Consider the following 24,594-nt stretch of genomic DNA (forward strand, 5'->3'; position numbering starts at 1 on the left):
GATTCAAGATATTTTTTTCACGTATTTAAAATGATATGATGCAAGCATGCGGAGAAAATGAAAGGCTCATTACTTGAAAAAAAAATCTTTGCTTTGATTTGTTTTGCGGGACAAAATATCAGGTGGTCTGAAGAATATGCGTACCATAATAATCGTCAGTCCTCAATTCGGTTCGAATGTTGCGCTGAAAAAAATGGGCTTGTCACATTGTATTTAAAAATACTTATATGTACCTTTGCACGGAAGTGCACCTTTGGGAAGGAAATGTGTTATGAATAGGTTTAATTTTAAAGTTTGTCAGTATGCCGTCGATATGGAAATTACGCACGGGAAAGCTGTCCTTTATATTTAATCGAAATGCCAATCATATGTGCAACCTGCACATATATGTAACATGAGTGGGCATTTATCCAATAATAGATTAATTAAACGAGTTTTCAAAAAATGATTAAAAACGAGCCGTGTCGGTTTTTTTAATCATTTTTTGTAAGCGAGTTATGGAATGACGACGAATGTCATATTCTTTTTCGTTAAAGATAAAATGACAAAGGAAAATACGTTGTGTATATAATAGAACTCATTACAATTAGAATAAATAAAACAAATAAGAATACATGGGTGATATGTGTTGTACTAGAAAAGTTAACGGTAATATTTTAAGTGTTTTGAATTGAAAGGAGATGAGTGTTAAACAATTAATTTTTAAAACAATATTGTGTTAAGTTATTTCGAACTGGCGAAGCAGTTGTTATTTGTTATTCAAAACTACATGACAATGCAAATATTCAGTGACATGAAGACAGGCAAGGCCGATGATGTTTGTCGACAGCACATTTATTCTGCTTACTTATCTTACCAGAATAATGACCTAAGATATTCTCCTTGTTGAATTCACCACGGCTAAAGTATCTGAGGAGTTTGAAGTAATTGGAAATTAATGTAAATGACTGTTCTTAAACCGAAGAAGACAGGTCTGTGCTAAAATACACAAATTCAATCTGTTTTAAGATTTCCGAAGCTAAATGCACCGTGAATTAAAAACTCATTCTCCTGATTTAACATGTCTTGTTGATTTTCGTTATATTGGATGTCTGTTGCTTAGTTATTTCAACGCTGTAAGTTTGACTTTTTCCAGATATACGATTGCCTTTGTATTTTGTGTGTTATTCTGTGTTCTTGGGTAAACCTCTGTGTTGATAAAAATAGCTTAGTGGCAGATTGACCGTTTGAGGTGTGTCATTTGTAAATTTATCGAAAAACACTTATTTTAGACCGAATTATTTTTATTATTCAGACTTTGTTCTTTTTTACACTAGAAGCCGTATAGGAACAGACGCCACCATTATCAAAGACATAACTTCAATAACAACGCATTAATATCTTTGTTTCGTTGAGGCTTGCAACATCTTAAGTTCTTTTTGTCGATAGGAAAAAAAATATACAAGAACATGTTTCATTGCAAAAACACAAAGAGTACATTACACAGTCTGTTAATCTACATACCGGAAAACTCCTTAATAGATACTGGCATTAGGTTTATAGCCTTGCAAAATTTCCGATTGTTATTATGTCTCATATCTATTAAATGTCCCTGGAGGCGAATAATTGATTCGCAAGAAAAATGATTCCCCATTTTGGTTGATGTAACTAAATGTAAACTACTGGGACGTATTTAGTTGCCAAACATTTGACGATTACCGTTTCGCCCTTGACAGCAACTGCATCTTTTTTTTCTTAATTGATCTTACCTAGAGTTACAAAAACGATATCTACAGATAATAAGTCTATATAAAAACGCATAGTAGGTTAAAGGGTAATTGTCTAATTGCTTGAATTAACTTATGTTTTCTCCTTTTTGTAGTTTAAGAATTTGACTTTTTCTTTGTTTAAGATTTTTAGAAAAAACAACAACATGTATATGAGGAAACAATCTGTCCACGTACAACTTCTATGACTAAATTTTCATGCGGATGAATTATCTGCGTGAGAAGCTAAATGGATTAGTTGCATTAACATTTTATTTATAGAAAGTACACTAAAACAAAGTATCTGGATCTTAAAACCTTCTGCTAATAGAATGAAACTGTCAATCATGTGCAAGAAATATTACGAGAAGCCAGCAGCCTTTAATATTGAAACATTCACTTACACTTCAAAGAAAATGTGGGAGCGATACATTTCGTAGAAAAACATATGTCTTTGCAGGTTTTTAATTATGTTTCGGATAACGATGCTTGTTGTTAGTCGAGTGAAACAGTTAGCAATTGTCATGACCTCGTCTATTCAGATCCATGCACAAATTAGTACTCAAAGAACAAGTTTCATGATAACAATGCAACATACATAAATTATGTTCTGAATCAACCTCAAAGTAATTGGAATACTATTTACCAGTTAACTATAATATAGGTTAGGTAATGGTCATATGTAACCGGACATAAAGCTTAAAATCGTTCAATAAAATTTGAAATAAACTTGCCCTGTATTGTCCTTTCCGGTCATTGTGCTGCAAAGGTGAGACTACCATTTTGTTTTGAATGTTTGTGCACTGTATTGCAGCACTTGTTTTTTTGACCTAAATACATCATTGTACTTGGTGGACCTTAGCTAGAATTGTTCCCGGGTCATGCGCACAAAAGAACACCAGTAAATTTGACATCAGTGCATAACAATGCTACAATATACGTGCAAGTTTATACGTGCTGATTTTCATGACCAGACGGATAATCCAACTGCTCATTCTTATCTTACCAAAAATGACACTATTTATCCTCCCTGTAGAATTCACCAAGTTGCTTGGAAGTATTTTGAAATTCATACATATTTTTTTTAAAACCAAAGTTAGACAGGCCTGTATTGCAATAAATAAAGTTAATTATTTTGATGATACACTTTTAAACAATCAAGATACAACATGTTGAATTATGCAATTATCAAAAATATTTAAAGAAATTGCAGATAAACTCTGCCATTGATAGTGTAGAAATTTCCATTACTATCAATATCACATAGGTCAATTATAAGCTAATACAAATACATGAGCTTCTGAATAACGCACAAATTAAAAAAAAAAAATGACTCAATGGAAGTTTGACGGTTGTTGTTTTGCAATTTTGTTAACTGTTTAATAGATATTTGGTTGCTAGAGCTCTTCAAAATGAGTATATGCAAATATGTCAAGCGATACCATTGGCGGCGGCATGACTCTGAACTATAAATATTATTCATGAGCGCTCAACCTATCATTTAAAAATATGAGATATTTCTTATATCTTCCTGTTTATCAGAAATTCGTTCCAAATGACTTGCGGTTATTTGTCTTCATTGTGTATTCACTTTTAAGCGATAACTGCTGACTGTGGATGTCATTAATGCATTGTAGCTGTTTGGATCCATTATTTCATAAATAATATTTGTTTTACAGAAAACACATCATAACAAGTTAACGAACTACTTGGACCACGTCTAAGATCATAGCAAGCTTTCTTCTAATGTAATGAAACTGACAATCAAATATATATGAGAAATATTTAGAGCAGCCATTCGAGAAAAACCGAATGCACCATCCATGACCTTTCCAAGACAAAAGCGGGAGCGACGTACGTTGTATTGATAACAAATGTCATTATAGGTGTGTGTGGTGTTTAGCTCAACAATGCCAGTCGAGTAAATACTTTATGTTTGATCCTATACATGTATACTTTTCTATTCGAACCCATGGTCAATTTTAGGTCAGGTTCTAATACATGAATATAGTTTGAGCGATGTATGTTACGTCGTGTGGCCCTTGTTTGAACAGTATTTTATCATAGGCTGCCGTATTGATACACCCAGGAATATATTCATATATGACTACAATGTCAATCAAACGTGCTACGTTATTACGAGAATACGCGAATGACAGATGAGTCTGTGTTATGCAAGTGCAGTAGTGTAAAAATTGGCACAAAATGCGCGGATGTTTCTTTTACCATAGATCTCTCTTGCAGAATATGTTTCCAGAATATGTTTAAAAATAACTTTTAATCATCAGAATAGAAGACCAAAAACTGTTAGTATCATTAGACATGCACTCACTAAAAAAATGAAATAGAATTACGATGTACATCTGAATGGAATCTACCATAATATTATAAGTGGATGTAATAGAATGGAATGTGTAAGTTAGTGTAAGTCGGTTTCGGTGAATGGAATGTGTAAGTCAATCTAAGTCGATATGAACGAACGAAATGTTAAAGTTAAAATGTTCATTGACATTGTTGGTATTCGGTAATTGCATTTTGTATTCGTTACTTTTTATATGTTATATTGTTGAAATCTGTGACCAGAAGACTTATTCAGACGGAGAAGGCGGATGATATATGTCGACAACTCATTCATCTGCTTACTTAACATACCAGGATAATGACAGTTGTTATTCTCCCCATTAAATTCACCACGGCTAAATGGTTGGAAATATTTTACGCTTATTGAAATTAACGTAAATGTTCTAAAACCAAAGAGGACAGGCATGCTGTTTAATCCGAGGATAATCGTACTGTTTAAGGAAAGATGTCACCCTTGGTTTAACAAGCCTTAACAATAGACCTATTTACAAACCGCTTGAAGCTTGACATTTTTATACATTTATTGAAGTTGTAAAGTTGTAAAGTTGATCTTGAACAGACCATAATTGCTTTAGCACGAGTGTATTGATTGACTTCCCGTTAAATTAAATGACAACACTATATAGGTTAGTAACAATATACATTATCAGGGTAAACTTTCAGCTTAAAAGCAATGCATGGTAACAGTCTTGTTTTTCATTTATGACAAAACATACAATTGTGCTTTCTTAACGGTAACATTGCCTTAAATAGTTTCCGATAGATCCATTAAATATTTACATGTTTGTGGTTCCTACAACATCTTAGAACTGTTATTCTCTATTGTGTCAATATGCCCTCGTTTTCTCTAAGCGCTTAAATCTCTGTGTGGATTTATATACATTTGGAGCGTTTCAGGCGTGTCATTGCATATTACAAACACTTTTCTTTTCAGTAAGTTTTATTATACATATATAATTTGCTTGGCGCCTGACAACATTACGAATGTATATCTTTTAAGCAAAGTCAAAAAAGAATTATTTTATTTTTGTTTCAGAAGTATTTGATTTTCCTTTTAATATTTCTTTGCTAAATCAGAACACATGAACTGTCCAACTTTCTTCAGTCGTAGACCTGCGAGACTCCTTAATGCATAACGGCACAAAGTAAAAAGCTCTGTTGAATTTCCGATCGTTATTATGTTCTTTATCTATTACATGTCTCACGAACCGCATAATGGATTCCAAAGAAAAAGATTTCCCATTATATTTGGAAGCAACTACAAGCTTGACTTCGTCTGCGTCTTTCCGTCTTGCGCAATATATGGATATGAAAACAAATCCTTTTACACACAGTTACTTTATGGATTAATATTGTTTTGTCAACCGGCGACATTTCGCAGTGTTTTTGTTACCAAATAGACCCTTGCTAAAACAAGGACCAATCTGGGATTAAAGATCCCTTTCATGATTCTTTGTTCGATCAAAAAGTTCGCTGTCATCAATATTTCTTTAAAAAATTCACTAACCCTTTTTTAGAGAGCTTCACAAACATGAACACAAACAATTTCTAACAGAGATACATTATCCATGTATGTGTAACAACAATTCGTTTTGATACAGTTGGTTTGTTCGAGCCTGAGGAGAAGGCCCAGAAGTTGTCGTTCACAAACACCATCGGGAAGCTTAATATAAACATGGTGGGATCCAGCCACATGGTCGTGTATTACGTTGAGGAGGAACTACCCAACGACAGCTTCGAGGCCAATAAGGGAGGTAGGATTATGCTTACTATTGCCTATTTATACCTTCTAGGGCATTTTTTCTTTATCTCTGATGATTATATCGCCCATTTGTTGTCAAATGGGCTTGTCGGTGATTAAATTACTTTTTATATGCTGATTGACCCTTTGACTATCAAGGATGGAAAAAAAATCCCGCGAATAATACACTAGAAGTGATGATGCACCAGTGTGTAAGTTAAATGAGCATGCGCTTGGTCCTTATTAAGGATTGTTTTGTTGAGCAATATTTTTTTATATAGATAAGTATACACAGAAAAGACCCAACACAAATATTCATGTTAAATTTAAGAAAGCGCCAGTATTTGTTATTCTGGTACACTGCCATGAAATGTTTCTGAATAACCGTTGACATCAACTCTGGTAATCATTACGTTTAAACCACATATCAAAGTCGTTTACAAAAAAAACCCATCTTTGAATAATTTTGCTCTGCTTTGTGTCCGCTGCTCATGTACTTGTGTTTACGCGGTATTACACTTTTTTGTCCATGATCCATTATTATGACATAAATTGAATGAATGTGTAAATGATGACAAAGCAGAGCAAATCAGACTGTGCTTGAGATTTTTGATGATGCTTTTGGAACATTCGAGAAGAAGAAAACATTGTTGAAACGATTTGGCAACAATGTAAAATATGGTTGCTCAAGAAAGCAAAAGACAAGGCATTGCCAAAAAATGAAACAATATGAACACACAAACTAGTGCAAAAACCTAATTCCAATAGTCCGTTTTTGTAATCCTGCTATGAGATTTAATCCTTGTTTTTTAGTTGTGCATATTTTGCATCGTGATATGAATTATTTCTCTATTTGCATTGCAGTTTCCCATATAATTCGTTCCCTATCAGTTATTGCTATCCGGATAATTGTATTATTTCAGCATTTTCCCTTTATTTTTTCTCTTTATAAGTAGTGTCTACCTTTCTATTTCTTCTGCATGGTGATACAGATTCTGTATTGTTATTGCATAACGATTTTATAGTCGCCATTTAAGAAATACATTTGCAGAATTTTAATAATTGTTATACATAGGAGTTATTCTTCTGTTAGTTACTCTATTTTAATGTGCACGTAAGTTTGTTCGAAACTTATTTTAGCGCCGCGTGCATGCACATTGAAACTCACATCTCACCTGTTTTTCCCATTTGAAATATCAAACTGCAAAAACAACTCCCAAAACTAAAGACTGAAATGACAGCTGGTTGGTTTCATTTCAATGGAAAATCAGTTTTTACAAAGCAGCTGCATTTTAACAACTAACGTAGATACAAAACCGCGCGATAAATAGCTGTTATAAAAGTCTCGATATGTTTTGCTTTTAACCATTTAAGCACCGTTTTTTTCCTCTGTTCACTAACTTATGTCAAAAAGCCTCTTTCTTCCCACGGTTTTAATATAAGAGTAGTGGAAACACAAACCTTAATTTTTAAATATTGTCAATATGAATAGGCTTTTTAGAAAGATCTGAATGATTGGCATGTTTTATGGCGTTTTTACAGTCTTTACGACGCTTTTATATTGTATCCAAGAACATTGCCCCGAGGAAGTGCAAATTAATAGGAAATCTCAAGCCACGTTAAGGTTGAAAAGCGTCACTAAAACAATTGTGATAAATGCAAACTATATTTCCTTCATTATAATTGTTCTTGTTTTAGAACAAGGCAGCATTGAGCGTACTTACAAACAGTTTCGTAAAGGATTCCTTCAACTGATTTGAATATACAGCTATAATTGCGTTTTTTTGAAATATAGAAACTTGCGGTATATGCCTGTGCTAATGGAACACAAATATATTGTCATTTGTATGTCAACCCTAACGGGAAACAGTTAAAAGACCTAGCTGTTTACGTAAGGAAACTGAAATAAAAAAGTAGTTGTCTTTCTTACGAAATAAACACAGTTATAAATGCTACGTCTCGCCAATGCTTATTTTTCTACAATATGTGTTTGTTTCCGAAAATAAGGTATTCAAACACCCTATTCCAAATTTCCAAATTCATCAAATTCTTGTAATATTTTGGCAGATTGTTAATTTACAAATAATGTTAAACATAAGAGTTTTTTTAGTTATTGAGGTTCGCTTATATTGTTAAGGAAAAAAGGATATACACGAGTGACACATTGTTGGTCAGATTAATGGAGATCAAGAATTAGAATTTGAAGAATTTAGATTCAAAGGCATGTTCATAGTGTCTTAATGTTAAGTTTGGCTTGTGGTCACCAAGCCGGACAAATGGATTTTCTCTGGGTTCTCTGGATTCCCCCACAACACAAGACCTATTTAGTTTGAGTTTAACTTAAACCATATCGTAATAAACTCGTTTTAAAAATCACTATTATTCTCCTAAACGAATAGGCCACAACTCAAGAATGAGAAATATATTGGTTAAGTAACTTTAAAAATTAACTTCATTTTCATTACCCTTACCCTAGTTGGTGCTTATTGTTTTACTCAAGAACCATGAATAAAGTGTATTCAACATTGGATATGTTCTATTTTCTAAGTAATATATACAAGGATTATTTATAATATTTTTTACAGGTATAATTATCTTTTATTACCAAATACATGTAGGCGGTACTTACCATACTGATGAAAAGCGAAGTGCTTGAAATATCACCTTTGGTAAACGATATTTTTTTATATGTGCCCTGTATATTTAGATGAAGAGGAAACTCGTAAGACGCTCGATTACAAAGGTAACTCCTCACACTCTTTTCCTCATCCGTCCATTCCTCAGACTTTCGACTATCACTTCCGCCTTCATTATTACTTACTTCGGAAGACCGTTTGTGCACATACTTTGGTAGACCGGTTGCGACACATTATTATGCAAAAGAAGCATGTGATGCAAATTAACGTTGACCTTAAAGGGTCCAGATATATCTGAAATTGTGATAGTCGAATGTATGACCTATTTCTGTAAAAAATACAATGAAATATGCTAGGACAAGCAAAGACGTCGAAAAATCAATAATAAACCATGATTTAAGGCAAACCAAACGGTCTTCCGTAAAATTATTTTTCTTGCCTAATTTTTATATTATAGTTACTTTCGAATTGGTAATAAAATCAAGAATATCCGGATAAACCTCTATGTATTCTGATATTTGAATAAGAGAAACAATGTTGCTTCACTTTATATGTTTATTTAACTTAAGTGATTATTAACAGTGTTTGAATTACGTATAAAGTGGAACTGGCATGCTTTGATTTGTAATGTGTCATGGAGTTTGTCTAAGGGTATGATTAATCCTAAATTGTAAAAGAAAGTATGCGCTTACTCTTGCTAAAGACGATACATGCCTCGAAACCTTGATAATTATTATATATTTTAAAGAAGCGAAAACATATTTTGACACACAGCCCAAACTTTCTTTTGTAACACATGTAAATAGTAGTAGTAGTGTTTAGTTTGAATTAATTTATTTATTTTGCTTTCTGGTTTGTGTATTTTGCTAGTATCGTTGCATGTGAGCATCATTTCTAACACTTTACCCTGACCTTTACCTTAATTGTCGATGTGTATTAACAATGCACTACGTTGCGGTAGTGGCTATATATGTGTATGACATGACCCATGTGTGGGCTATCTCGGTTATGCTACAATAGAATGAAGTAATTTCCTGCAATATTTTTCAGGATAGATAACTGCTTCTGAACATTGCAAATAACCTTGGTATAGGCCATCGTAAAGTAGCTAACAAGTTATGTTTCTAACTGTAAACAAACGTTCATGTCGCCAGTGTATTCGGACATTTATCGATTTTTTTTGCATATTTTTATTCTTGAAATTTGAAAAGATTGAGTTTGTGATGTTTAGCAGCAGTTTCTGATCGGAATACTACGTCAGCGGTACAAGCTGCTATTTTATCATCAGGAACGATGTTATATCGTTAACAGGCTGTTTATTGCATATTGGGATCGATTATACAGACATGCGTTGTTTTCTCTAGGTAACCTTCTTTTGAAAGTGAAAATACAGGACGCTAAACATGCATTTTTTTCTGATTAGACACGTGTTGAGAACTCTTGAGTTTCTGTACCAATTAAAACACGTGTTAGAAACTGTTGAGCTCCATGACCCAGTAAAGACATTTGTTGAAAATTGTTGAGTTTCTTGATCCAGTAAGACACTTGTTAAAAACTGGTGAGTTCCTGGACCCAGAAAGACACGAGTTGAGAACTGTTGAATAACTGGATTCAGTATGACACGTGTTGAGAACTTTGAAGTTCCTGTAACCAGTAAGACACTGGTTGAGAACTGCTGAGTTCCTAGATCTAGTAAGACACGTGTTAAAATTGTTGTATCCCTGGATTCAGTAAAACAGGTGCTGAGGACTGTCAAGTTTCTGGACCCAGTAGGACACGTGTTGAGAAGTGTTGAATTCCTTAATCCAGTAAGACAAGTATAGAGAACTGTGGAGTACATTGACTCAGTAAAACACGTGTTGAGAACTGTCGAATTCCTGGATTCAGTAAGACACGTATTGAGAACTGTGGAGTTTCTGGACTCAGTAAAACACGTGTTGAGAACTGTCGAAATCCATGGACCCAGTAAGACACGTGTTGAGAACTGTCGAAATCCTGGATCCAGTAAGACACGTATTGAGAACTGTTGAATTTCTGGATCCAGTAAGACACGTATTGAGAACTATTTAAATCCTGGATCCAGTAAGACACATGTTGTAAACTGTCGAGTTCTTGGATTCAGTAAGTCACTTGATGAGATCTGTTGAGATCTCGGGGTCATAGAATGAAACTGGGGAAATATCATAAGATCTGGATTAACAAATATCCCCGATATGTTCACCGACAACATGTGTTTCAGATAGAAAGGTAACTTAAGCATTTCTTTAGATTATGTTATTATATTTTGGAAAGTTTTATATAATTTACCAAGTAACTGGTCATGACATGTTATTGTCCAGTATTCCAAACGAGTTCAACGTATACATTGGATAATAATATATTGATTTATTCCTGGAATTGAACCAAACAATTCGCTATTTCATAAAATATGCATGTATTTTTATTATGTCAGTAGCAGTCCTTTATACACACATGGTGGCTTTATTCATTTTAACTGCTAGAGATATAATAAATGATACCCGCTATTCTTTAAATAGTAATACTTCATATAATATGTTGTCTTCGTGTATAGTGTACGGTTTGTACCTTTGTGCCATGAAATGTCAGATATAACGACTTGAGCCTAGATAATTGACTTTACTGTTAATAAAATTATGACGTCCTTGTTCATTTATGACGTCTTTTGTTTCCGACTGACACTGGTTATTTTCGCTGGCCCAAGCCCGGTATTTTACAGATGTTTCACATAATTCAGTTGATTCTTGCTAAGAAATATTGTCTTCCAATTCCTTATATACGACGGATGTTATCATTTCCATAAAATACGACATGCACTGTAATAAAATGAGTAAATATAAAGATTTTGACATGAGAAAATCTATTTTAGTTTCCCTCGGTTCCGTCTGTAACAATAAACTTCAACAATTTATTAGATTTATTTCATAAACAGCCCATTGCTACAAATTGAACGTTTGCTAATCTATATTGCTGTTCAATATTCACCCAGTATTCACCGATAAATTCCTAAACTTTCATGACATTTATGAAAAACAGTTTCTTATACGGAACTATCGATTTGGAGACGAGGGATTAGGCAATTTACGTTTTTTAGCTACAGTGTATAATTCACGGAGATATACATCCTTTAATCTTGTTTTATTCTTAAGTTGTCACAGGGGACCAGGATGGCGCAGCGTTATTTTGCCGATTTGGGATTATTATGGAATACCATTTTTGACAATAACAATGAAATAAAAAGATAGAAAACGCCAAGTCTGAGTCTTAATTTTCATCCATTACTGTTGTACCCGGGAGAGTTAAAGAAGGAAATTCATTGCAGAAAATAAACAAAAATCCCTTGTTAATACAAAATTACATTGCGTGTCTAGAATGCCGCTATGCTGCAAAAGCCAATTTGGGAAAAGTCTGTCTAACACTTGTGTCACGTGATCTAAACCTATAGAAGCGACGATAAATCATAACACAAAGAATGGAAGCTGCCAAAGGAAGTAGATATTCACTGTACAAATTGATAAACATTTCTTCTGGCGTCCAGGATATTCTTGTAAAATTGCAAATCAATTTGAGTAATATAACATACGGATCCCCTTGAGTTCACTTTACTCTGTAGCGACATGTCCCGATGCGTGATCTATATAATGTTTCTTCTAAATGTATTCTGTCGGTCCAAAGCAAACATGTTTGATTGTTTGTTTCAAACAGATGCAGGGATAACTGAGTTTTAGGGAATAATGTCGGAGAATAAATTAAATCTGTCACCTCGCGCAATTCAAGATCACGCTATAAAATAATTATATGGTTTGAAATATAAGACGTCTGAAGGACACTCATGTTTTAAATAAAGTCGAGGACATAGTTTTAGAAAATCGTATTATTTAGAGAATATTTCTATTGAATGTGCTTAAAAATTGGAAAACTGGCGTATTTTCTATTTTAAATCTCTAATAATAACACTCTCCATTGTTCTATCTTATTGGTGATTCAGTTTTATTTTGCTTCATTTTAAATCGCCTTTAATATTGGGTTGAATCAATTAACATATTTTAGATGTTGTAGTTTTAAAAGAATGATATAAATTCAGATTTCTTATTAGAATTTTTGGTTTGTGACTTCATCGGTTATGATATATATATATTGTGAATATTCCAGTGTGCCGGCAGATGAAAGAGGGAATCGCCGCGGTGTTTGGTCCCATCTCTAAGATCCCGCGCGCGCATGTGCAATCAATTTGTCAGGCGTTTGACATCCCGTACTTGAGTGCGCAGTGGGACCCCGAGAGACACGGGACTACTTCTCTATCAACGTGTACCCTGACAACGACGTGCAGGGAAGGGCCTCAGCCGAGCTTGTTCGCTATTGGAACTGGAAACATTTCACCGTCATCTACGAGGATGACGACAGTACGTATGATGCGTTAATTATTTAATGGAGAACTCACAATAACCAAATATCTGCAACCATCTTGTTAAAGTACAGTAACCACTGACCTGAAGCCCATATTAACAGAATAAACATAGCAAGGCATAATAATGTTAATGTTATAGACCCAACAGGTAAAAACTAAGGAATATAACATTGATCTCGTAATGTCACTAGGATAAAGATCACAAAGGCACAAATAAAACACCTTCACCTGATATCGAATAAATTAAAATATCAAAGCGAGTAACAGAAACTAAACGTACAACAGAAAAATGTATTGTGTACTCTCAAAAGTACAAAGTTAGCATACTCGTCATAATACATTGAAACAAGCTAAGCGCAGCACAAGCATACTTGACATAGTGCAATCTCGCCATGGTACAATGCTTACATACCCGCCATTTTGCATTAGTAAATACTCACCATAGTACAAAGATAACATAAGGCAATTATGCAATATTATCATTATCACCAAAGTAAAATGTTAAGATACTCGCCATGGTACAATGCTATCATACCCACAATAGAACAATGATATCATACTTGCCATAGTATAATGATATTATTCTCGCCAAAGTAAAATGTTAAGATACTCGCCATGGTACAATGCTATCAAACCCACAATAAAACAATGATATCATACTTGCCATAGTTTAATGATGTTATTCTCGCCAGTACAATGTTTACATACTCGGCATAGAATTTGACATGATAAAATGTTATCATACTCGCCTTAGTTAAATGTTGACATACTAGGTCAAATTTATATAGCCCCTTCAAAGATAACATAACACAGGAAAAGTCAATATAGACACAAGGAAACACATATTCGGCCACACGGGTCTCCAATTTTCTTGGAAAACACTGTTCTGTTCTGCTCATTATAACACATTCACATCAACTTCGGCATCAGAATGGAAGTCAGAAACTACCAATTGCATAGGCATGCATATGTCATTTACACTGTATTCTATCAATAGAAGGACACAACGAATGTCAAACTTTCCTGACGGCCGAATTACAACGCAAGTTTGAGGCCAAATTCTATAATCACGCGATATATTTGACAGAGAAGCAAATACCACTCTCCTTTTATTATGTTTTTATTACCTGTGCTACTTTTACACCACCAGGCGCTCTTTATAAAGATAGATGCAACTATTACTAGCTAATCCCTGTAATGATGTGATGCTAGGAATTGGCACATTTTGTAAATTAAGAGCTATACGGATGTTGAGAACGAATATCATTTATCAAAGAAAAGGCCAGTAGGATATAATGTTTAATAATGCTATTAATCATTACCTTACGATATTAAAAACAATATCATGACCATTGTTGAGGAAGAGGCTGCTAAGATCGACCCTTCACAGTTGATAAAAAGATAAGATAAGGTTATGTATTGAACTCAGAGAAGTAGTCTTATTGCTAAGAATATGGTAAATACTAAACATTGGTTAGTTTTATTTCCAATTACCAATAGGCGTTTGGACGATTGGTTCCTTCTTATTCGGAACTGAAACATGAAACACCCTGAAATATACAGCTGAAAAATATGTTTGAAAGCCAACTTCGCTATTGTGTTAGATCCCAGGTGAGCAGAAGTTGTTATATTTCCCTAAACCTTTCTAAAGGATTGTTTTAATGTATTGTTTCAGTCATTCGGTGGACGACTTTGGTTAATTTAATGCTTGTGTTCCTATAGATACTGTGACCAAACAGAGGTTTTTAAACACTTTCCAGATGCGTTTTACTCTTAACTTTAACATAAATTTAGAAGTGTGCATTAGTTGGAAGACCAGTATATAATATTTAATTAATATCAGCTTTTAGAATTACTTTATTGAATTAATACAATTTTATCAATAGCAAAGTTAATTCTAAGGGGTATATTCACTTTATTGAAGCAATGGTTCAACATCTCATTCAAACACCTGACTGGAAAAGTGATAAATGGATGTATATCTGTCCCCATGATTTTGAGTCTGCTGCGGCTTGAACATGTTTAAACTGTTATAATGGTAAATACAAGAACAAATAAGATGACTAATTTGGTATCATGCTATGCCCTTGCTTCCAGATCTGCTGCGTCTCCATGCGATGAAATGAAAGATCTAGCGGCAAAGCCTTTGTCAGGGCAATTACAACCACATGCTTATGAGTATCTATACTAAACTGTTTAGGTTTGCTGCGGCTACAAGAGGTGCTAAAGGCGACGAAGGGCAGCGATCACAGGATAAGAATCCGGAAGTTAGACCCTTTCCAAGGCAGCTACATCAGCATGTTTAAGGACCTCAAGGAGAAGGGGGAGTATTATATCGTCGATGACTGCAGCGCAGCCAAGGTCTAGCCCCTTCTACACGAGGTGGGAATTGCAGGAGGGTTACAATACACTGGTTCTTATTTACAGTTAATACAAAAGATATAACCATTACATGAACACTCCGATGATCAATTTGATTAACGTATAATGAGTTATTAATTTTCTGCAGAATTTCAGGTTGCACTATATACAAAAAATACCATGTATTTCTTTGTAATTTTAATCCTCATACATAAACGTATGCAAAACCTATGATGCAAACATATATGTTAGAACTTGACCATGGTAATATCACTGAAGACCTTTTAATAAGAATGGCAATGAATATAGTTTATTGGATGGTACTTAGTCCGAAACAGCTAGAATGGGGTTAATTGGATGTTTCTTGGACCGATAAAGCTAGACCTTGGTTTATTTGATGGTTCTTGGTTCGATACAGATATATGAGGTTTGCTGGACCTATCTTTGTCTGTTACAACTAGAAAGGGGCTTATTGGGTTGTCTTCTGTAGATTTAAACTAGCTAAACATGCTATTAATTATGTGTTTGCTTAACATGATTTCGCGCGATTGTTCATATGTTCTCACTCTAAAATCCATTTTGCTGCACGCATTGTGCATTAAATTATTAATTTCTCTTTGCAGGCGTTAAAAGTAAACATGCTGTCGGAATATTACCACTTCCATTTTACAACATTGGTAAGCTTCATGGTTTATTAATTGTTTGTTAACATGCGTTTTATCTCCAAAATGTGATTAAAACCTTATTGAAACACTTAAAATCCAGTTAGCTTAAGATACAAAAATCATGATTTGATTTACTCGTATTGTATGAATTGTACATCATTACCAAATTGTTGCAATTACTAATATATTTTTAAGTGCTCTACAGAACCAGAAGAGTAGAAACGTGATCAGTATTTTCTAACTTATGTTCAAATGTCATTTTTTTGTCTATTATATAAAATGCAAACCAATGTCTAATCGTTTTGTTCAACATAAAGCAGACCTGATATAAGATGTCGCGTTGTTTTTTAATGTACACATATGAACAACTATTCTTAAAGAAAAATTCAAACTGGGCACATATCAGATTAGTGGGTTGATTTCAGTGTCGGTTGTATCAACTTTTTTGAAAATACTTTTCAACTTATCATTCCTGTGCCCTTAAAACATTTTAGTATAGTCAATGACCTTCCGTTTCTCCAACATCTAGTTGGTGCACAAATCAATAACACTCTAATGTCTTAAATTGAAATTTGGTTTTATTAACCTGGATTTTAACGTAACATTGCACGAATACTTGTTAAAAAGCTATTAACTCTCCTCCAAAAAAATCCCAACAAACAAATAACCTTATGTAGTTGTCCAGCTTTTTCGAACACTCGACAGAGATCGTTTCTGCCCTTCAAGTGAGATAATTTCCTAGGAAGGTGAACAGTCCCCTGTCTCTCATATTTCAGGATCTGGGTGGTGTGGACCTTGAAGATTATAAATACAGCGGGGCCAACTTGACGGCCATGAGGCTCATAGATCCCACGTGAACACAGGTCGTAGACGTGATGGCAGAGTGGAGGTTTAATGAGGACAACGCTCTGACGTCGCCTCTCCTCGGAGGAAACTACCATCAGGTACGACCAAAGTGAGGAGCATACCCCAGTTATGTCCATTGACCAGTGAAGTGTTTGAAGCATTTGAGAAGGATAAATGCCCTATGTGTATCATTGGATACCACTTTTAAACAGATTTTCTTTAATTAGAATCCAAAGTTAAGATATTATAGATAAGACAAATCTCATCGGACATTAAAGGTATACTTTAACTTAAAAGTTTGTTACTGAACTATCAAACTGCAATCACCCGTTTTCCAGTTTATACAACACTACATTGTGCGTCTGAAAGCCATTATTTTGTTTCGTCTACCGACTATGCGTAATAAGTGTTTTGACGAAAGAGTCCCCATAAGAGATATTTTCGTACCGTTACAGCAAAAAAACAACTCGACAACTCACAAAATGCATTGCTGACATAAACATTTATCATCAAATGGTATGTAACGTGAAATTACAACAAAGAACATTTGTTTCAATGAAACTAATTGAATGTGAATCGTCTGCAAATTTATATTATGATAACGATTTACGGATATATCTGCCTGTACTGATTTCACTTGTGACAGAGGACTGAAATCACTTGTGGAAGTAGACTTTTCAACTGCGAAAGTAGACTAAAATCACATGTGAAAGTAGACGACTTTTGAATAGAATAATGATATTAATAAATTCTGGTTCGTCAATATTAAAAAAAATATCATTAAGATTGAAACCACTATCTTGAAACCTAAATATAATAATATAATGTTCTGATTTCACTTGTGACAGAAGACTGAAATCACCCATGGAGGTAGACTTATAACCTGTATATGTAGACTGAAATCACTCGTTAAAGTATACTGAAATCACCTGTAAAAGTGGCGGCTAGCGACATTTTAATCGAAATGTTTGCAGGGAATTTCGCTGAACCAAATTTTACTTAAATCGGAATTGATTTTAAAATGGAATAACGAAGTAGATTATTTCTTTTATTTCATATAAAACCAATGTCATCGCCTAACCTGTTTTCTGACAACTTAAACTGGTGGAAATAATTTATAGGTCAATGCATTTCAAGGTATATGTATATTTTATAAATGATTCTAAACAGTTATCTATATGTAAGGCTGGCAAACACTTTATCACATGAAGACTGTACCTGAACGGTGAAATAAAGCATGCACTTGCTTCATGATTGATGAGTTCTCAGATAAATATTCAATTCTAATCCTAAGTCTTTTTATATCCTTCTGCTATATATCAACATTTTCATTAGTTTTATCAACAGTTGAGTATAATTTCGGTTTGATTATACGTTGTTTAAACCATAATAAAATATATTTTATGAATCTTTAGTTTTATCGATTAAAAATGGTAAAATTAAATGGTCTTGAACACTCTCCGTTCTGTTTAATTTTATAACCCAGCATATCCTCAAAGTAGAAGAAACATATTTTAATAAGATTTCAAGCATAGTTTTAAAGAGTTGCATGACATATGAAGACATTGGGCCCTTATTAGACTTACTTTTACTAAACACACGTTTGAAGATGTTACAATATTGCTGTCCATGTTTTCTTCAGATGGAAGTTGCGTTTATGTACGATGCTGTTCATCTGTTCTTCAAATCACTCTCCGAGCTGACGGTTGCTGTGAAGGATATTAAAACACAGTCACTCAGCTGTAACAAGCGAGACGCCTGGGACATAGGGAACAATCTCCTCAACTACATGAAATCGGTCAGTGTGGGACTGTAGGAAATGGGTATCTCAAATATGTAGCATATATACCTAAATATTTGCAGACGTGAAGTTATTATATGATGAAATTATATTACCATTCAATTAATTAAGTTTAAGAATTAAAAGAGGTACATATATTAAAAAAAACCCGTGTCATTTTCAGACTCTATTGATGAGGTTTGGTCCGTTTGAATAACCTCATTCTTAAAGAAAATTGTATGAACTTCCACGTGTTATTGGTGTATGTGCTCCTTCTCTATCAAGGAGAATATGTATTGGATCTATGTTTTTGACGGATGTCAAAGTTGTTTGTAAAGGAACATAAAATTATGTGTTTTTATCGATTTGTCAAGGAGGGTTTGTGTTTGATATATGTTTGTGAAGGTGGTTCAGGGTGTTTGTAAAGAAGGGTCAGGTTGCTTGTGAAGGTGGATCAGGTTGCTACCTCTTTTAACAAATGGAGTGTTCGGATAACTGTTAAATTAACCTAAACATAGTACTTACTGGACTTATCCAAAATGCAGAGGTAGGCCGACATGGACGAAGCCTAAATGAACGGAATGGTAACTTGGTTGAATTTAGCCGATGGAGTCTTTCTACTGTCTCATTAATGTGGGTATAATGTCAGGTTATCCATTTATCCTTTTGATATTTGGAACTCTTAACCGTAGGCATATGACACTCATAGCCCTCATTGAACAGACTGTGACAATGTGTGAATATGATATAGCGCATCTGTCATTTTACAAAATGATGTAAGAAGTTCTTTACAATATGCTTTTATTATAAAAGCAGTAACACCTACATCCATCGATAAATGTGTGAACAGATAAATATTGTCATAATAACATATTACCATTGCTTCGTTAATCTCACAGTGTGATTTACTAACTTTCCTCTCAGGGTGTGAAATAGCTCCCCGGGCCATCTCCACCCGAATGGTGGCGTGTATATGGTGGTTTTTCACCCTAATTATGATCTCCTCATATACCGCCGACTTGGCCGCGTTTCTCACGGTCGAGAGAATGGTGTCACCAATTGAAAGTGTAGAAGACTTGTCCAATCAGCAAAGTATTAAGTACGGGGTACCGCAATCGGGATCAACAAGATTTTCTTTCAGGTAATGTAAAAAAGTGCATGGTGGTGGACGGACATGCTATTTGTTGGGTCATGCATGAATTTGGTCATGGTGTTTTAGTTTTCAGTTGATATGTTTGAAGACTATATTAGTTGCAACGTGATGAAGTTCGAGTGTTGGTTTTATCATTAGAAAACTAGCATTATGACATTGTAGTACTGTGCTGGTTGATGTGCAATTCCCCTCCCATCATTTCCATATAATGTCGTATGTGTGCTTTAATTCACTGGTACCTTATTCCACATGTCCTTCTCACCGCAAAAAATACTTTAAACGCATGGGTTACCGTGTTCGTTTGTTGAAGTATGTTTCTGTTCCCGCTTTCGGCATGTAGGAACAGAACTAGCACCAAGGGGTGTGTCCAGCAGGATAATAGCCAGCGTCTGGTGGTTCTTTGTGCTCATCTTTATTTCCTCGTACACGGCAAACCTCGCCGCCTTCCTCACCGTTCAGAGACTAGTCCAGCCTGTACAGAGTGCATTGGACCTTGCTAAACAGTCGGAGGAAGACATACCGGATCTAGATAGAATAAACTATGGTGCACTTAAGTCAGGGTCGACACGACAATTCTTCGAGGTAATTTAATATATGTGAAACAACCAATCCACGTTCCAGCAAGTAAATATTTACCGCATATGGGTTTGTTCCTTATGATTCTAGTGTATTTTTGTCCTTACTACGGTCGTGTTTTGGATGCTTTCCAGTTCAAAGGATTATATTATGTCAGGGAAATGTAATAAATATATGCATTGTACAACCAGGGAGATCATTGCCAATTTACTAACTTAGGAAAAGATGTCCACTCTTGTACAGTTTGGTATTAATAAATTACTTACAAAAGCTGTTACGCATGATCTAAAAAAATGATTGCCTTACACACTGCTTTTATCAAAAAAGTAACAAAGAAATATACCTAACACACGAACAAGTTATGGACAATGTGCAGACTTCAAGTGTCAAACGCAGGCAGTGATATAGCTCCAAGGTCGGCCTCAGGAAGCATCCTAGCGAGCTCGTGGTATCTATTCACGCTTATCATGGTCTCCACATATACTGCAAACCTGGAAGCATTCCATACTATCGAGAAATTCGTGTCACCGTTCAATAATGTTGATGAGTTGGCTGAACAAAATAAAGTAACCTATGGCATCGTGCCGTCAGGGTCAACACGTGGATTTTTCCAGGTAGAGACAATATGGGGTGTGGCTAGTATAAAATCGTGTGTTAGCAATTAGTTATTGTCGGTATTTGTACCTTGAATTATTTTTGGTGGATAAATAGGAGTCTGTTGGTCGGTCGGTTGGACTCTCTTGACCAGAAGATAGCTCATGATGGAGTCTACATATTTCAATAGGGTTTGCTACACATATCTAACAGCATTAACTTAAGGTCAAGTCCGACTCACATTAAACACTTCTCGTATTTGATAGACGTAATGCTTTTCTCAATTTGGAATTTGCCAAAATAACTTCGGACACAATCATATCACATGTTGTCGGTTTTGAGTAATATTTGTTACACGTGTTTAACACAATCAACAGACGTTGACTTTGGCTGTATACAAACCACTATTTTAGGCGGACTTATGTTTCCTTTTCACTTCAAGAATTTTCAAAGATACTTACATTAACTATATAAGAAAATAGTTAACCATTTAAGTTTGCAGTCGGCGTGTGAAATTCGTCACTCCTATGACTGCTGTAACTGCTTTGGACATGGGGTTTTAATGTAGTTTTTATGCACGTCGCATGGTTTGAGCTTTGTTTCATTGATATTATTGATATTATGTACGATACTATTGTGCATGAAACGCTGGCACAGTATTTTGAAGTCTTGATAATCTTTTATTATCTTTGTTTCTCTAAAGTTATCGTACATATATTATAACATAATTTCGTTATATTATGTCGATACTTCTGTATATCATGCAGACATCTTATTTCATTTTTGGAAATTCATAAGATTATTGATGTGCCAGCGTTTCCTGCTCGCTCTCAATATATTTATATGTGTATTGTTTTGTTGTTTCAAAATGTTTTCATGAAGCTTACCTTTCTAATCTTAATTCTATTGAAACTCCCGTTTTATTGCTGTACTGTATGAAGTTTCATGTATAATATTAGTTTCTAACTCTTACTTCTATAAAGTTCAAATTAATAAAAACAGTTATTTAATAAAAAGGTTTGTTATCTCACGTGTGTTTTCTTGACGGCTCTTTAATATAATTCCGATGTATGCAGAACTCGTATGTGCCCACATACAAGCGAATGTGGGCTTTCATGGAGGCGAATCCGGACGTTGGACTAGTCCAGAACAGCCAAGAGGGCATCAACAGGGTGAAGACCTCCGACTACGCCTTTATCACAGAGTCCTCTACTATAGACTACCAGGTGCAGAGGAACTGTGAATTGACACAAGTCGGGGGATTGCTTGATTCGAAAGGTTATGGATTAGCCTTTCCAAAAGGTGGGTTAATTGTTGGAGACGGAACATAACTGATATTTACGTTAAAATATTTAATAATATAACGTTTCTACTTTTTAGTTGAATTTGATATGGTTATTTGTAAAAGCAGAGTCTTTTAGATATCAGTTGATACGCAAGCACAAAGTACAGTCATGTGGTTATCAATTATGTAATATAGGGTTCACACAACCTCAGTTATTGATGGGGGCTGCGAGTGACAAAACTGTTTGGCACTATGTTTTTTAAATACAACATTGCATAACTAACATATGGTATAAGTGAATAAAGTGGTAATTTATATGCACGGTAGTTATAGAAAGGTTACCCTAATTATTAGGTACCGTTTCGATGTGGGAGTCAATTGTAAACGGATATAAAGAAAACTCTAGCAATCCGCTACTATCAGCAATAAAGACACAAACATTTGCCTATGGATACCCTTAAGGATCTATTGCATTGCAATTATAATGCAACGCGAAACAATCAATACCGCTCATTCAAAACATTAGTCCAATGCCTACAGCGTAAAATTAACGTAAATAGTTTCTAATTTCATACCTCATATCATGACAGATTCCCCCTGGACGGATCTGATTTCCAGAGAGATTATCTATTTCCAAGAAACACAACAGATACAAAAACTCTATGACAAATGGTGGAAAGAGAAAAGCGGGGGAAAGTGTGACGTTGATGAAGGCAAGAAGGACGCCAGTTCCCTCGGCGTCTAGCACGTGGGTGGGGTATTTGTGGTTCTCGTGGGAGGGCTGGTAGCCGGGCTACTTCTAGCCTGCCTCGAGTTCATGTGGAAAGCGAAGAAAAACGCCAGAGTTGATAAGGTACATGCTTTGAATGAAATCAATGTCTGGTGTCCTATACCACAAGAATACTCTCAGTTAATCTATTTTGGTTTTGCATTTAATCTGGTAGTTTAAAAGATCGCTTTAGTTTAATATTTAAACTTATGTTATTTTAGCGGCTTCATTTTACAACAAAATAAATCTTCAATATTGCAAAGTTCAGGAAACAAGGAGGACCATTATTGCGAAAGTATCAAAGGTCGTCAAGAATCTATACTAGTCTTTATAGGTTTATAACAATAATTAAAATTGGTAAAATGGTGTGATAATTATGGAAATATGAACAAAATCGTATTAAATCATTAAAATACAAAAAACAACAAAAATAAGTATGATAAAAAGTGTATTGTATTTGAAGGACTTGATACGGTTAATGAGTCTAATCCTTCCAATGTATTTAATCAAAGTAGTAAGACCAACAAATATAAATACATTGAATTTTGCTTTATATTTCAGCGATGAATTCTGCTCACCTAAAAACTATATAGCTTCAAAGGTTTATGTGTTTAGAAAACAATCTACATTCAATGATTGTATTTATTTTTATTTAAAAATAATAATATTTCAGCAATCCTTTTGTTCGGAGATGTCGGAGGAGCTCCGCTTTGCAGTGCGGTGTTGTGGAAAGCCCGAAAAGACGACTCGCAGGGTGGCCAGTAAAGACATTGTTAACAATGGCATCCAGTTTGCTCCCTTGACTGGCATGACTCATAGAAACAATAGCAAAGAGCTGTATGCATAGCGTTTGCTCTCAAGTGTATTATGTGGTATTGCAACAATGTTTCTGTGCTATTTTTTATTTCACTGACAATTTTCGGGTAAATTTAACACTTATTACAACTCAGTGATTCTATCCACATTGCGTGTCGTTATTTTGTCGCAATGGTGTATAGGTGAAAATTATATTAATTAGGAATTTTAGCAAAGACATCCAAAGAGTCGGCAAATTGGTTTAGTAGAAGAAGTACCTTAGCTTTTCTATTGAAATTGTAATAAAAAGTGAACTTTTTTGAAAGATTTAACGTTGTTACATAAACTATTGTTTGTTGTTGTTTTGTTTTTGAAGTAAAACATCCAAAGCATGGTCATAGCGTTGGTGTTGTTGGCAACGTCGGCGGACTTATTGTCATGTTAACGTAAATCCGTCTTTATTGTTGAACAAAAACAAACAAGAACATACATTTATACACAAATAATCAATTATTCTGCTTAATCTGTTTGTCCATTTATGTCCCTTGGTCAACTGCAATTGAGGACGAGCATAAGCAAGCGCTTTTGAAGACCTTGTTGTTTATAAATGCATGTATGCTGTCAATGTTGCATCAATGTGTTTTTTATTAAGACATATTTTTCTGAATGTATCCTCATTCAAGTTTCCGAGGTAGAATTCTGTGATCCTGGGACGTCTCGGGACCTTATATTATTATGATATCATTTAAAAGGATTTTATGAGTAAAGACAGAATATGAAGAAATACTACCAAATTATGTAATAAAAAGTTGGTTTCATTGAATATTGCGAACAAGGCTATTTCGCGTTCGATTCAGTTGA

General features: G+C 34.6%; 1 pseudogene; it reads left to right on the top strand.

Moving 5' to 3' along the window:
* Positions 1-943: 943 nt before the first annotated feature.
* On the top strand, positions 944-23,796 carry LOC128237596 (glutamate receptor ionotropic, kainate 2-like; annotated as a pseudogene).
* Positions 23,797-24,594: the final 798 nt, after the last annotated feature.

The sequence above is a fragment of the Mya arenaria genome, chromosome 6, assembly GCF_026914265.1.
Source record: "Mya arenaria isolate MELC-2E11 chromosome 6, ASM2691426v1".
Lineage (NCBI taxonomy): Eukaryota > Metazoa > Mollusca > Bivalvia > Myida > Myidae > Mya > Mya arenaria.